The sequence below is a fragment of the Sorghum bicolor genome, chromosome 6 (assembly GCF_000003195.3).
Source record: "Sorghum bicolor cultivar BTx623 chromosome 6, Sorghum_bicolor_NCBIv3, whole genome shotgun sequence".
Classification (NCBI taxonomy): domain Eukaryota; kingdom Viridiplantae; phylum Streptophyta; class Magnoliopsida; order Poales; family Poaceae; genus Sorghum; species Sorghum bicolor.
This window is the reverse complement of record NC_012875.2, coordinates 51,432,466-51,445,190: the sequence shown is the minus strand read 5'-3', so window position 1 is coordinate 51,445,190 and position 12,725 is coordinate 51,432,466.

The window sequence follows — 12,725 nt, the reverse complement described above, 5'->3', positions numbered from 1 at the left end:
ATACATGTTGCAGGCCTACCGGACGTCACGACACAACTAACTCCAGCAGCTGGATCACGGCATGACATAAACACACACACACTTGTTTAACCCCTCCGGATCAGATTAAATAACCGGGGCTAGCTGCCACCCTAGCTAGTTAGGTCCAGATCGCTACGCCTTTGGAGCGTTTCACGGTCTTACTAAATATCAAAGCATAATAAGAGCCCTGATCGATGGATCGAGCTACTGATCGATCAAGCCGTACCACTTCGTCACGCACAGCTGATTACACTAATTAACAGCGAGTGGGCTCTTACTTATCCCCTTCAGCCCTGAGCTAGCTAATATGCACGCTGCCACAGACGATTCTGCAGGCCAGACGGTATGCATGGTCTCAGCAAATCTGCACACATGCGGATGCGGTGCTGATGTGCTCTCGATCCTGTGCGTATCTGCGGGCATATGCTGCTGCGTCTGCGTTTACTATACACTTAAGGCATTGTTTGAAGTTGTTGGATTCACTTCAATCCATGTGTGTTGGTGTGGATTGGGGTAGAATTTAGTTCAAATTTCACTCCAATTCACCTCCGAGTACATCCAAACAAGACCTAAGTTTGTGTCCAAGCAAGGCCTTGTTTACTTCCTTCCCAAAACCCAATATTTTTCAAGATTACTCGTCACATCGAATCTTTAGACGCATGCATGCAATATTAAATATAGACAAAATTTAAAACTAATTGCATAGTTTATCTATAATTTGGAAGATGAATCTTTTGAGCCTAGTTTAGTCTATGATTAAACAGTATTTATCAAATACAAACGAAAATGTTGTATTGTTTCGAAAAAATTTTGTTGAGGAACTAAACACGGCCCAATATGTGTCTCATAGATAGATGTTTTTTTTTTTGTTGCAATGCGCAAGGAGCATTATTATTAGGAATCTGAACATGGCTGGGCACCCACCCTTCTGCCGCTCATAAGTCGCTATAATTGTCGTCGGCAATTGACATCAACATGCACGTGTGTCATTTTCGTGCCGAAAGGGGAAAGGCGCCGGTGCCGCTTGAGTGCTCAGGCAACCTTCCCCCGCCCCGTTTCTGGATAAGCATCGCCTGCTGCTGCCTGCACCCTTAGCTTGAAAACAAAGTTTAGGCTACGGGATATCTAGACTGATAGATAGACTCTCGAGAGTAAGCACAAGCACGTACTGCAGAGGGGAGCAACGCTGTGCGCACATTTCTCACAAGGTGTTGACACGTACGTGAGCTTGCTGTGCATCAATCATATCATGTCACCTTGAACTGTCTTTCTAGCTAAGCGCATGCACGTATACGTACCAAAAATGGTTAAGGCCCGGGAAAGCTGGATCTGCTCTGTGGATTAATTACGCTGAAGTTTTTGCTGAGATTATTGACATGACAGGCCAGTGTGAGCAGTGCTAGCAACATACTTTTGTAGGATTAAGTACGTAACAATGTCTCCTACAAAAGCACTTACAGGGCCTTGTTTAGTTCCCAAAAAATTTTACAAAATTTTTTAGATTCTTCGTCACATCGAATCTTTAGACACATGCATGAAGTATTAAATATAGACAAAAATAAAAACTAATTACACAGTTTGGTCGAAATTGACGAGACGAATCTTTTGAGCCCATGATTGGACAATATTTGTCAAATACAAACGAAAAAGCTAAGTGTCGATTTTGCAAAATATTTTGGAACTAATCAAGGCCCAGGACCAACAGATCGGCCGACCTCATGTTGCTTGCCAAAAACCCACGCTAAAAGCGCCCAAAAAAAAAGAAAAAAGAGGAGAGAGATCCGCGCGTGCTGCAAGTGCTCATTTTCATGGCTTTTTCGCTGGAAGTTGGACGGATGATCGACAAAGCCGCCGTCTCCTCTCCATCCAAAAAAGCGAACAAAAGATTGCGGATGGCATCGCTCCTTTCCTCTTCGCTTCATCAGCTCATACTTTTTGCTCGTCGATCGGGCGTCAGCACGGCACCATGCATAGCTTCCAAAAAGCACACAGCGCGGGCCTAGAATTTCCACTGCCCCAATAATTGCGACCCAACAGTGCGTCCGTCAGGTAGGAACAGCTGCATAATTGCACGCATCGCCGTCGGCGAGAGCCTTTGCCTGCCTGCTCTGCTTACGAACTGCAGTCGATCGACAGGTGGCGTGACCCCAGGATCGATCGAGAGTTTCCATTTTCCGCCGGTGCCCGGTGGTGTGCGTGCGCTTTCATGTGAGAAGATGGTGCATAAACAATGCGGAGCCGTGTGGTTGTGGCCGGACAAGTGTCGCCGACGGAACGGCCGCCGGCAGGGCCGGGGCCGGGGGCCGTATGTTGACTTGCAAGCTACACCCACGACGGTCCCAAGTGGCGAGCGGTGATATGGCCACCGCACCGGCCGGGGAAATATCTCGGCGCAGATGTGGATGCCAGGACGTCCACGTACGCCAGCTGCCAGCTGCTTGCAGCACTAGTAGCTAGTACAGTAGGGGTAGTAGCTGCTAGTCAAAGAGTAACGTGATCGTCGTGGTCATTGGTAGGTCGGTCTGCTTAATTCGGGGTCTTTTCTCAGGCGTGCCTCTAGCCTACACCTGACGATCAGCTCTCGTTTTCAGCAGTAAACCGAGTTTGAGAACTCCTAAACCAACTGGAGTACCTCATCGATCGATCGGTCTTCGTGGCAGCAGCTCAGCTAGCCTCCCCGGCCGCCCTGAGGAACAGTGAAGGCTGAAGAGACGACGACGAGCCGAGACTTGCTGTGATGTTGGGCATATGGCAAACGGATCTTTTCTCGGCAAACCTCACTCTATGGCCGATGCCTGGCGTCGTACGTCGAGTGCCACAAGTTTGTCCAAGGACCCATGGAATTTCACTTCCGCAATGCCGCGCCCAGGTATCACTATCACGTACATACGCACGGAACCTCGCGAACGCGAAGATTCTAGAAATTTCAGTGAGAACAACAGCGTAAGGTCAAATAAGCAGCGGTCAAAGAGCTTCCAAGACGGCCGCCGCCGGAGGAACCACAGCGCGCCGCGTAGCAGTGCTACCTCCCTACGCCAGCAGCCAGCAGTCAAAACCCCAAACCGAGCTTTCGGTCGGATGGAGGACCATCTCCATCCTGAGGCAGAGTGCCAGCAGAGAGCTGATGAGAACCACGCCAAATCTGTAAAAATATCAGCAAAAAGCCATGGTTTGTTCGCTAGCCGAGGTTGTTGTTGGTCCCGACGCAGACGCGGCACTACGTGTGAGAGCGGCGCGGCTCGCCGTCGTTCCCTCGGCGGCAGGGCAGCGCCGTGGCTGGCCAGCGGGTCGTTACCGCCCAAAAGCAGGGCCGTAGCTGTCGTGGCGCCGGCCGGGGTACTGCCGGCGCGCCGCGGGCCACGTAGCCGCGCGGCGGCCCTGGGCCGGGGGCGCCGCGCCGTGGCATGGCGCATTCATTGCCGCGCGCGTGCGGGCCAGTGCCGCGCCGTGGCGGGACGCCGGCCGTCCGCGCGCTCGCTCGTGCGCCCTAGGGCGGCTGACATGCCATGGACCGCTCCGTGCCTCCGTCCTCTTCCTCTATCGGCTGTACGTGCCGCCTGTGGCCGCGACGTGCGACAAGGGCTGGCCGCTGGCGTGCGCGTGCCCAAGGCGCGTGCACTGGCCGAACAGATGCTTGATGGGGTTTGGCGCGCCGCCGTGGACCTCGTGTCTGGCCCTGGCGGTGCGGCGTTGGTAGTACGATCTTTTTTTTTCCGCGAGTAGGAGTACATCAGTACGACACTTCGCCACCGCCGCGTGGCTAGGGTTTTGAGAAAGACTCTGGCCAGGAATCCAGGTCCAGGATGCAATGCACGAGCGGGCTTGCCGGCTGTGCATATCCCATCACCACGCTGGCCGCCTCGCCTGGGCGGCTGGACGGATGTGAAAGCTTGGACAACGAGGTGACGCCGGCGGCTGGCCTCAGCCTCAAGGAGATGGCAGCGTCCTTGGGGCGTCTTCGTCCTGCGCAGGGGGTACCACGGACACATCACACATGACATGAGAGTTACGGCTTGGCTGCATGCTGTTGGAAAATTACTAGCGGTCTACGACATTTTCATGTTACAAATCGATATTTGACAGTGTGACGTAATTTTTATAGTCATATACATGGTAGGCAAGCTAGGTTTTTTTTTGTTTCTATTTTTGTATCCTCTCGATGGAGTAGACAAACTAGGTGAGAACCGTATATTTAAATTTGCATGCACTTGAGGCACAAGCTCGTCTTTCATTACCCGGGTACATGCAAGGCCCCAAGGTGCAAGGGCACTTCGAAAAGTAAAAAAACAAAGGTAAGAATTAAAAATGAGCGTTCGGACCGCCTCGCACGGCATGGCCTGCCGGTCCGAGATAGGCAAGGCACGGCGTACCGCCAGGCCATGCTCCGCTAGGCTTCGTGCCTAGCCGATGGCCTAGGCACGACACTATGGGCCATTGTCCATGCTTGGTCGATCTATGAGCACGACCAATCTAGCAGGTCGGGCCACCCTAAGGCCCGCACCGTCGCGGCTTCCATGGCCATGGCCTTGCCGGCGTCGAGGGACGAGGCCAACATGTTGCGTCCATAGTGCTCCAACGATGGGGCAGCAGGGAAGAAAGGTTTGGAGCGGCAACGATTCACTCTGCTAGTGGATCGTAATCTAATCTATACCCACACCAGACCAAGACTTGGCAAGCAGCTTTTGTCAGCCACACTAAATCAATCTAAATATTGTGGGAACCAAATTGCTATAGTCTATGATCTCATGTCTAATAAAACAAACCTAATCCATTTGCCAACCCGTGGATTCGATCCATTTTATATATCAATTTCCAAACCATAGGTACTCGCTGCTGGGGCCACTGCCATCATGGCCACTCGTCCATAGGTGCGCATGCTTGGACGCTGATCGTACCTCATCCTCGTGGATATGCTCGGGCTGCGGCTCGCAGCTTGCCATCACATGGCTGCTAGGGTCGGTGCTCGCAGCTCGTCTCACGCCTCCTCCAAGCTCGTCCTCGCCGATAGGTTGCCCTCTAAGCTCGAAGTGCCGCAGTTGTGTGTGTGCGAAGCGGCCGTTGGGACCATGTGGTGAAGAGCTAGGCTAGGCTCCCATGGATTGGGCACCTAATGAAACCTAAAAACTTGTTACTCCCACCAAACCAGCCCAATCCATCAGCCCCGTAGCCCACACACGATCCAGCCCAAGATGCACATGAAAACCACTGCTCCCAACCTTGAGTCGTCAGACGCACAATCCAAATTGTTTAAACCATTCTAGCCCAATCCATTATAGGGTGAGCGGCGATGGAGCCGGCAAAGAGGAAGCGGCATTAGAGGCGTGTGTCGCGATCTGTGGCTGCGAGAAGGAGACGAAAAGGGTGTGCAGGAGGTGATGGCGGCGGCATCCACAAGATGAGGAGAAGGGCAATAGCTGCGAGGGGTGGGGAGTAGAAGAGCGTGGCTCCACAGGGAAAAAAAGTTGCGACTCGCGACTGCACGAGGAGCGAGGAGGAGAAAGGGCGCAAGCGCGGTTGGGTGGCGCGGATGGAGGGGAACAAGCAAACAAACAAAACAGGAATTAGGAACTAGGGTTTTATCTTTGTGTATACATATAACGGGTCTTTACCGGGCCTTATGTTGTTGGGAGGGGGGGCATGCCTAGGGTGCGGCCCAAGCATGGCTCGAAGAGTCGGGTTCTACCGATCTGGACCCACACAACATCAGGTCATGCCGTGCTTCGGTCGGACCAAAAAAAAACCGTGCTTCGGGCTGTGCCACAGGGCTGGTGCTGCATGCACAACTTCAAGGAGAACGTGTGAATAGACGTGGTTGGAAGAGAAAACGTTTTTGAAAATCTATTAGTTTGTATTTGCTAGGTTGTCCAACTAATAAGATTTTGGGTAAGTTTGGTTCATTTATTAAGCTTCAGATAGCAAGTAAAAAAATCTCACCAGCACAAAAAATGGGAACGTTTGCCAAAGACTCAAACACATAAACACATTTGATTTTCCTTGCACGGCAAGGTGAGATAAGATTTGGCTGGAATCCAAACATACCGTTGTACCCTTAATCGTTAGGTGAACATGGGGTCAAATCATTTTTCCCCTTGGAAAAAAAAAAGATGAGATAGCGCAACAGTGTGGATGTAGAAACTTCGAAATAAATTGGAGAAAAAACTTACCGATTTTGATACGTTGGATTTAAAGGGCATGGATACAAAACTAAATGTAGTTTGACAAATATTGAACTCGACCCTCCACAACAGCACATTACTGTTCCATACTGAACTAGTATGGCGCATATGAAAAGTCGTTTCTTGGGCTCTTCCTCGTGTATCACCGTCAGTCGGCGTCTGTCAGCTGTGAGCCAACCTTTTGTTACCCTGTCCATCGTTGTCGCTGGCCCCTGGGGCACAAAACCCGATACCCGAACCCCGAACCCGAAATACCTAGACCTGGACCCGCTGTACCCGAACCCGTTGTACCTGAACTCTAGTTCGGATAGTGAATGTTAAAACCTGAATTTATTTTGGGTAAATCGGATAACATATCCCGGTACCCGAAGTACCTGGAGGCCTGGATTATTTTGTTCTTGTGTGAAGCAAGCACTGTTGTGATGGCAAGTAGCAAACTTGATCTTTGCTCTTGTATCTTGTCAGTAGTAAGTAGTCAGTATCTCAGTACTTATCGTGGTTTGCACCTCGGTTAAAAACTTGATTGCGTCATAGTTTGAACTTGTTCCTTTATCTCTTACAGAATGAGTTATCATCTATTCTGTGCAAAATTCTATGATGTTATCACTTCTGCTATGATTTTATATGTTTTGGGTATACCCGAACCCGAACCCGAATTTGTGGGTACCCGAACCTACGGGTAGTAGTTTTTTGGGGCTGTTTTTGGGTAACAATTCTCATTACCCGAACTTTTGAAAACCCGAACTATCCGACCCGAACTTTGCGGGTTACCCGTACGCCCAGGGCTAGTTGTCGCCCGTGATGTACAGCCCCGTGGATTCTTGGTTCTTGAGGAGAAGCAATACAGCCACCGAGAAGAACCCAGGACTCAAAGAGTTAGAGGTCGGTAGCAATTCGGAAGGACGCTCTCGTTTCAGTTTCATGGATCCAGTGTTGTGTGCCCCACGGATCCAACCGATAGACGCGGGGACGAAGACCCCGGCCTCTTGGGCCGTGCGAACGGGAGGTTTGGGCATCCTAGTTGTTCAAAGTAGCTAAGCAGGCCCAATTTGACCAAACCTGTTGGGCTTCCAGCAAAGCCTTATATGGTATCCGCGGCTCGACCAGACGTGTGTTAGTGTGAGTGTGTGACCCATCGATTGGAGGGAGATTTAGTGCTACTAACATTGTTCAAGTAGTAATAAGTTTAAAAAAAACATTGTTCAAGTAAGTCACGCCATGCCTTTCCCATGCACATCTCGACCACCCAACAAAGCTCCAAGAGCTCACAAAGGGTTACAAGCCATCGTAGGACTAGGGATCAATTTTGCACTGTGGTACACAGGCGGATGCCTCCATAATGTTCGCTCGCGAAGTGCGAACTAGCTTCATCCCTCCTGGGAATAAGGAGGGGGATGGATCGAGCTCGTGCACCTTGAGAAGACGAAGGTTCACGCCGAGCGCATGGAGGATCTCTCCAGAAGTCGATATTTTTTGTTTGATATTAGACGTACCTTGGTTGACTTGGTATATTAGCTGGAGGATAAACCCAATACATCTACTAGTGTGTAACTAATCTAACGAATCCTAACGGAATGGATAGAAGAGTACTGAAGAAGAAAGTGTGTTGATAAACAAGGGGGAATTCAGAGTTTAGGAGAGATTGGGAAGTTTCAGAAATCAGTTCTATTCATTCAAACCTGAACTACACAGCGTTGCATTACACGGCCACCGGTCCAATCTTGGCACGCAGGCCCAACACGCTCGTGCTCTAAACACGCTACACAGCTCATAACGGCCCAAAGTGAATATCCATTCCAGCCCATCAGCCACTCATAAAGTCGCCACTCGTCTTCTCTGTTGCCGGATCCTTTCTTCTGCTTGTACTCAACATAGTGTTGTGAACGAAAACCCATGTGATGGGCAAGAAAATGTTAACCCAAAATTTGTTGTAAGAGATGACTTCCATAGCGCTGCATATAGCGAAAAGAAAAAGGAGGGTCAGTAAAAAAATAAAGGAGACAATATAACTTGGTTAGATAAGTTACTTAAGGTAAAGAGCAAGCCAATGCTAGCAAAAGAGACACGAAAGGTTCCTTGGTATTGCAATATGAACACTTTTATGTGGTGTTTGTCACTGCGATCTAGAGCAGAGTAATTAGTGAATACTCCTTCTGTAACTATAAAGGAAATCGTTTAGGACAACGACACGATATCTAAAGTCTAACTTTAACTCTGTGATTTTAGAAAAATATCTACCAAACAGTAGTATATGTATATTTTTATAAAAATATTTTTTAACACAAATTTATTTATATGGTTTTCACATTTCCAAATTCAACAACTTAGAAGTTATTCATGATTTATATTTCCAATGTTTGATTCAAATCTTATGCAAAACAACTTTCTTTATGGATATGGAGAAAGTATTTCTTTATGTTGTTGCTCATCTCCATGTAGAGATGTGGGACATAATGCCAGAAGCAAAGGATATGTATTTTTTTTTTTTTCAAAAGTGCACGCACACACCTGTTCGCCTGGCTGATTTTCGGCTGGTGTTGATTTTTTTGCGATAAAAACAATCCATCGCTGAAAAGTAGTGCCAATAAATTTAAGTGAATAAGATTTAGACTCTGTTTGGTTTGGGATAATTTTTTTATCACCCATCACATCGAATATTTAGACACATACATAAAGTACTAAATATAGACTATTTACAAAATAAAAAACACAGCTAAAGGATAATTTGTGAGATGAATCTTTTAAACCTAATTAATCTATTATTGAATACTAAATTTCAAATCAAACAAAATGCTACAATTACATATTAAATTTTATTACCCTCAACCAAACATGTCCTTATATAGTACAGTGTTTTACAGAAGTACACCATTTTTTGAGTCCTGAAGTACAGTGTTAGAGAAGGACTGTACCGTACGTGTTGTCAAGTTCAGAGCCGACGTCGCGCCAGTGTTTAGGCTTCCAAATTTTTTTTCAAAATATAAACTATATCATTTTCGTTTGTATTTGACAAATATTGTCTAATTATAAACTAATTAAGCTGAAAAATTCGTCTTACAAATTATAGATAAATTATAAAATTAGTTATTATTTTTTATCTATATTTAATATTTTATGTATGTGTCGTAAGATTTAATGTGACGAGAAATTTAAAACATTTTGCAAAAATTTTTTTGAACAAAACAGTGCCTTACTGTGTTTTTTCCCGTACTGCCTGTGCCATGTAACGATATCGACGGCAGCGGCTGAGCAGCCGTCCTGCAAATATGGCCGTGCACCGCGTACTCGTACTGGACAGGAGGCTAGGCGACGGGGGGCGATCTATGTGATGCGACTTAGCATCGCAGAGGCAGAGCTGGGTGTCGAACAATCAAAAAAGTTGAGATACCCGAATCCGAAAGGCTACAACGTGAGCTGACATGTGCCACGATTGAGGACTGGAGCAAGGACTAGTACTTTCTGCTGAGACACACGCATGTGATCTCGTTCCCAGCTGCCTTGAGATCTCGCTGAGTCAATCACACGACTTTAAAGTTTAATTAGTTTTATAGCAAACAATACTCCTATACACACTTGTATCTTTGATTGGATAATCTATTAAAAAAATTTATATTCTACGAGTAATTTAGGCTTTGTTTGGTTCGTAAAAAATTTTAAGTTTGGTTAGCGTAGCACGTTCGTTTATATTTGACAATTGTTGTTTAATTATAGATTAATTAGATTTAAAAAAAATTATTTCAAAAATTATAGACAAACTATATAATTAGTTATTTTTTTATTTATATTTAATACTCTATGTATATATCAAAAATTCGATACTACAGAAAATTTTGAAAAATTTTAGAACTAAACAAGGCCTTAGAACTTGCATTTTTCACAATGGGAAGGGCGAGCACCCTGCACCCCTCAGGCCTTCCGCACTGTTGGCTGATTATATATCCAGAGGACCAAATATTTTTGCAGGAAGGAAGTGATCGCCGTTAATTTTTCGACCTCGTGCAATCTTTCCCACTAGCAACGCAAAATGCAACATTTGCACACTACATTAGCAAACCAAATGAGCAGAACGCAATGCACGTTCTTAATTTGCTCGTCCAAGACCCGCAAGCCGGCTCATGGCTTTCCAGCGGTCTGTTCCCCCGAAGGGCGGTCCGCTATAGCTGCGGCACGGGTCCTTGCCGTCTTCGTAACCCAACATTCAGCACCCCCGACCGGCCGGCCGACCGAACCCCAAGCAAGCAGAGCTGCCAAATTCCCAGCCTGCCCATATGACGAAGAGATACGACACTGCATGCATGTCACACCGGGCATGTGACCCGTGACGGGCCGTGCTGTGACCCATGCATGTCTCGGTCTGTCTGCAAGGCGTCCACCACCTCGCTCCGTTGATCGGGGCGGATGGATCCATTCGACCATTCATTCCCCTTCGCCTCCGCGCCACTCTAGAGCGGTAAAACACTTCGGCGGAGTGGGTGCTCGTGAGCGCAAAACGCATGCAACGCTGTTAAAACCCTAAGCCCCTGGGTCCAGATCGACGGGGGAAAAGGTCCGCCGAGACAAGTTTATATACTCCAGTCCCACCGCCCTCTTTGCAATTTGCCGGCGTCACAGTTTGCAGACCCGCACAAACCAACGCTGCGGGTCTTTCACCACCAAGCAAAAAGATTGTCCAGGCCTCCAGGGGCAGGCAGGGCGCGCAGAGCAAGCTCTAGCTCCTCTGGCTGCGCACCGTTTGTTCTCGGCACCGTCTCCTGCCCTTTGCGGCGCCCTCCGCGGCGTCGTCCGGCCGGTCCGGGAACCAGGATGGCTGCGGTGGTGGTGGCCGTCGAGGCCGCGGCGGTGCCGAGCGGCGCCTGCAGGAGCAAGTCGTCGTCGTCGTACCTGGTGAGGAGCCTCTACTGGAGGCTGCGCGCGGGCCTCCGGAGGCTGCAGTCGGAGCGGGCGGCGGCGGGCAGGTGGCGCAGGGGCACCGCCGGCGGCAGGTTCAGCTTCCACTACGACGCCCTCAGCTACGCGCTCAACTTCGACGACGGCCGCGCCTCCGCCGACTTCCTACGGTGACCGACTCACCGACGACCAACCCAATCTATGTACCGGCGATTGCGTGCTTCAGTTCAGTTGTATTTCTAGGAGTACTAGCTACGTACGTACTACTCCCGCGACCGGTCTACTAGCGATGCAGGAGTGGCGCTGTAGTGTGTCGATCGATGTGTTCGAGGTGCGCGGCAGTGTTACATGATGCTTGCATCGATCTGTTGTTGTGTTCTTGTAGATTCTGCTGCGCCGCCGTGCTGTAGAGCATGCGGTTATGCCTCGTCTCGTCGTCTCTGGTGGTCTTGTGTGTCACTGGACTGTTTCATGGCAAGAGAACCAGCTAGCTAGAGAAACACGTTGAGCTCCATGTTGTGATTTACCCATTTCCCGGCTGCCGATTGCACCGAGCAAGTGGAGAGGATTTTAGTACATGTGTAATCGTACGTTAATCGAGAGCAGCAAGCAAGTACAGTACTGCTGCATCGGCGGTCTTGACTCGTGAACAGTGCAAGTACTCCTATGGTCTGTCACTTTGTCTGATGACCGAAAGTCCACGTTTGCCGGCGAAATGTTTCAGAGTGCAGATAGCATAGCAGCCAGCAGCCAGAAGGGCGTAGCGAATTCGCCCATCTTCGGATGAGCTCATGCGTTCGCACCGGAGTCAAAGGTGACGACCGCGACGCGAATCGCTTGATCCCTTCGGGGTGCGGGCAAAGGTGACTGCCGCCTCTGGTGTGAATCTCAAAAAGGAGTAAAAAGTGAAAAGGCCCTCCTCCTCTCACTGTCCCTGTCCCCCATTCCTCTGTAATTTTTTTACTCCTTTCATTTCCATCTTTTGTTTCTTTCTCCTTTGGCAACATATTCTCGCCGGAAAGTGAAAGGGAGAAGAAGAAAAGCTCTGTTATTCCAGGATAAACAAGTTTCACTTCTGTTACTGCTCGATGAACGCAACAATGTATGAAAACTTTGGCGTCGTTTTCTTCCAAAAGTCTCGCTCGCGTCTGAAAAGTCTGCAGAGCATGCAGACAACTCGACAAGGTAACATGATGCACGATAGTGTTTCTTTAAGATAACCTTCCGATTTCAGTGAACCGTCCTGTTCAATCACTGGCGTCGGTATTTTGCTCGCTGGGCGCTGCATGCACGAAAGAGGAACAGATTACTGTACTTAAGAGCATCTCCAAAAATTATGTATTTTTAGTTTATATATATATATTATACACACACAATATATAGAATAACATATAGTAATGATATGTATATAATAGATTTATTTTTAAGAAAATTCCACGACAATACGGGGAGTATACTCCTAGTTGAATTGAATGTTGAATCCTAGTCCGTCCTACTCTCCTAGGACAGGAAACGCAGCATTTGGGGTGTCTTCATGGATTCTTAAATAGCTAATTTAGAAAAAAATCTATTAGTTATTAAGGAAAAAAGTCAAATAGATAGCGACTCTAAAATAGCTAGTTGATCTTCGTCAAAGCTCAT